This window comes from Neoarius graeffei, chromosome 1, assembly GCF_027579695.1.
Source record: "Neoarius graeffei isolate fNeoGra1 chromosome 1, fNeoGra1.pri, whole genome shotgun sequence".
NCBI lineage: Eukaryota > Metazoa > Chordata > Actinopteri > Siluriformes > Ariidae > Neoarius > Neoarius graeffei.
Window position 1 is genome coordinate 25,007,497 of NC_083569.1, and position 3,757 is coordinate 25,011,253.

Consider the following 3,757-nt stretch of genomic DNA (forward strand, 5'->3'; position numbering starts at 1 on the left):
AGCAGTTTAAGGACAGTTCCCCCATTTCCCCCTGATGAAGCGATCAGCCAGGATGTGTTTCTATCTGACACTTAAAGACATTGATTTGAATTAAAAAGTCTGCAAAGGGAATAAATCTGAATTAATAGTACAGATCTTTGCACAGATAATGAGAAAAAGTGTCATGAATTCAGTTACAGGTGTTTACATTTTTCCTAAACCTTTGTTTGTTGGTTAAAATTGCATTTTATATACTCTATGTTAATATTTATTTTTAAAACCCTTATTCATCACATGCACAGTGAAATTCATCCTCTGCATTTAACCCATCTGAAGCAGTGAACACACACCCAGTGAGCAACCCAGAGGTTCGGTACCTTGCTCAAGGGCACCTCAGCCCAAGGCCGCCCCACGTCAACCGAACTGCATGTCTTTGGATTGTGGGGGAAACCAGAGCACCCAGAGGAAACCCACGCAGACACAGGGAGAACATGCAAACTCCACACAGAAGGCCCGCTGGGTTCGACCCGAAGCCTTCTTGCTGTGAGGCAACCATGCTAACTACTACACCACTGTGCCACCCAAAACAACAGGCATGCGACGAAGGTGGGATTTGAACCCACACATGCAGAGCACAATGGATTAGCAGTCCATCACCTTAACCTCTCGGCCACCTTGCCCACATTTACATGTGTGTGTTTATTTATGTTGTATGATGCAATGATCTTTGGTGTGTTCGTAACTCTGTCAAAGTGAAAACTCAGACTCATTAAAATATTTGTTGGAACATTATTGCTGTATATGTATTTAATAAGCCTGTTATGAAAATGTTTTTTATGGGCCACCTCGCCCACATTTACATGTGTGTGTTTATTTATGTTGTATGATGCAATGATCTTTGGTGTGTTCATAACTCTGTCAAAGTGAAAACTCAGACTCATTAAAATATTTGTTGGAACATTATTGCTGTAAATGTATTTAATAAGCCTGTTATGAAAATGTGAAAACTACATATTCAAAAACAAATCTGTCTAAAATGCTCATCTAAAGTCTGACTGAAAATGAAATTATAATCATTTGAAACCAATCGCAGTAAATTTTGTGCTCCTTTTCCTGATCAGAGCCTAATTATAGGATTGGATCAAAACACAGTAAATGAATTATTACATAATGCTGGTTTGGACCATAAACCTGTGTTTTGTACAAATCTTTTATTTCACTCCTTTTGAAGAAAAGTCCAACTTTATTCACGGATAATAATCCACGAACCACAACAACATGCATTTGAAACCAATCACAGTAAATTCTGTGCTGCTTTTCCTGATGGTAGAATAATTATTGGTCTCGGACTGATGGGTTCGGAACCAAACAAAACCGTTTCCTCATAAAGCAACGCGGTGGAACAGAAAGACTTCACCGGCCAATCAGGTGGCACTTTCCTCATGAATAGTCATGATTTCCTCGCCTACCTCATGAAAATTGAAAGATGCATTCAGAATTTGGAATGTTTGTGTTTAAATCTTTAGAATTTTTCCCCCCAGAAAAACATTCATTTGTAGAAGCTGCGAGATCAGGATCCCACCAGCAACTCTGACACAGCGGTTATTCCCACAACACCACTGGGTTTATTCCTGCACCGGCAGCAATGAACTTCAGGAGTGAAGCGCCTCAGCCCGGATGGAGTGGACTGACCGAGCCCTGGAATGGTGAAGTTTCTCAGTTTCAGTGCTTTAAACACCTCATTATTACAAAAAGGGTCAAAAATAGCAGTGAACAGGCGGAAACGCTCTCAGGAATAGAGTTAACAGCGTTCAGAGGGTTTTTGCTCAAAGCGACCTGTTCCTTATTGTTTGGCGAATTGGTTTATATCCATGATAATGAGCCTAAAGTTAGCGGCTAGTCAGAAAAGTTGGATCCAGTTGCTAAGCTAATTAGCTGTTAGCATTAGCACATTACTGTGTGAGTATTAAAGCTAACTGATACAAACACTGCAGATAAATTCAAAAAGAAAATGAACTGAGTAAATTAGCCTCAGGAGCCTAAATAAAAGAAGGACAGTGAGGGATGAAAATAAAAAGAGGATGTTATTGTTCTAGTTTGGTCAGTAGTTATTTTCATTTCCCTCAGGCTAAACACAAATTACAGTGTCGATCATCTCCACACATCACACCCATCTCATCTCATTATCTCTAGCCGCTTTATCCTTCTACAGGGTCGCAGGCAAGCTGGAGCCTATCCCAGCTGACTATGGGCGAAAGGCGGGGTACACCCTGGACAAGTCGCCAGGTCATCACAGGGCTGACACATAGACACAGACAACCATTCACACTCACGGTCAATTTAGAGTCACCAGTTAACCTAACCTGCATGTCTTTGGACTGTGGGGGAAACCGGAGCACCCGGAGGAAACCCACGCGGACAACATGCAAACTCCGCACAGAAAGGCCCTCGCCGGCCCCGGGGCTCGAACCCAGGACCTATTTTAAATTTAGTCCAAGTATATTGATAATTACTCTGAAATCAGGGTTGGTCATATTTCGCGATCAACGGCTCATTTTCCTTTAGGGCCCGAGAAGCGGAGGTGCAGGCTGAGGGCCTGAGGGTCTGCACCTCCAGTGGCACATGCATCTTTGGCTCAGGCCTCATACTTGTGAAAAATCAAAAACGTGCATAGTGCATGGGTTTGGGTGTGACTGAGGAGCTCTATATCGCCCTGATTGCAGGCAATGGGCTGATTTCTGAGTGTGTTTATTTCTGTCGTTGCCACAAAGTTTGTTTGATCTCCATGGTTTTTGGTGGGGACATTATCATCACCATGACAAACATATTTCACACTGGCTTATATTTGCTTTGGCCAACAAGAAGTCAGCTGTTTTGAAAGTTTTGCATTAAAAAAAAATTCTTATGTACTCTTTCAAACTCCTTGGATTCCCTTGAAATTTAGCTGGTATAAACTCCAGATACATGAAAATACATTGCGAAGGTATAGTGAATATGGCCTGTTTTTTTTTTTAATAGCTCATTGAGTGTGACGAAAGGGTGAAAAATTAAACTACGCTCAAATTACATTTTGTGTTTGCTGTGTACTACAAAGTTCACAGTTTCCAAAACGGATGTCCATTTAGCTCATGTAGCACTAGTTTTGCTGTGAGGCAGGCAAATATCTTTCACAAAGAGGATAGACCTTGATGGGTGAAGCTAAAAAACATAGAGGAACTTAGAAAGTGTAACACTCCTGACACGTGTCACTTCCTCATTGTGTACTGAGAAAAAGCACATCCAACAACATATCCTGGTACAGACTGCATGTCCTTCAGGTAAACTACATAGCCAAGTCCCCAAAATGCAAAGCGCATGCACAGTAGGGTAATAAGTAATTTTACTGTAACACTCCTGGCAGTTTTGAACTGCTTTAAAAAGCTTTCAGCCCACCGCCACTGTGTTAGTGACAAATTGTGAGAAGAAAAAATATAGAATTGAGAAAACGGTCACAGGTTTAGTATTTAGGCTAATTTTCAAGCAACAATGATGCTGTACTTGGTAAAAAAAAAAGACAAATTAGTCAAATTTGTTCCAATTCAACACATTCAGTGCCAGCTGGTGTAACAACAAGGTTATCAACAACATCTGCAAAACACCTGTCACTCTAAGACTTGACCCACCAGTTGGATATCGAACACCAACGATCAGCCATCAGAGGACCTGTAAAATTAAGCAAATTACTGTTGAATTAAGAGCATTAAAGTTTTGTCACAGCAAAAGCATTACAATCGTGATA

At 41.0% G+C, this 3,757-nt stretch overlaps 1 non-coding gene across 1 annotated transcript; it reads right to left on the reverse strand.

The window, feature by feature from the left end:
* Positions 1-577: 577 nt before the first annotated feature.
* trnas-gcu (transfer RNA serine (anticodon GCU)) lies at positions 578-659 on the reverse strand. Its single transcript has one exon. It is a non-coding gene; the product is annotated as a tRNA-Ser (tRNA).
* Between the last annotated feature and the right edge of the window lie 3,098 nt (positions 660-3,757).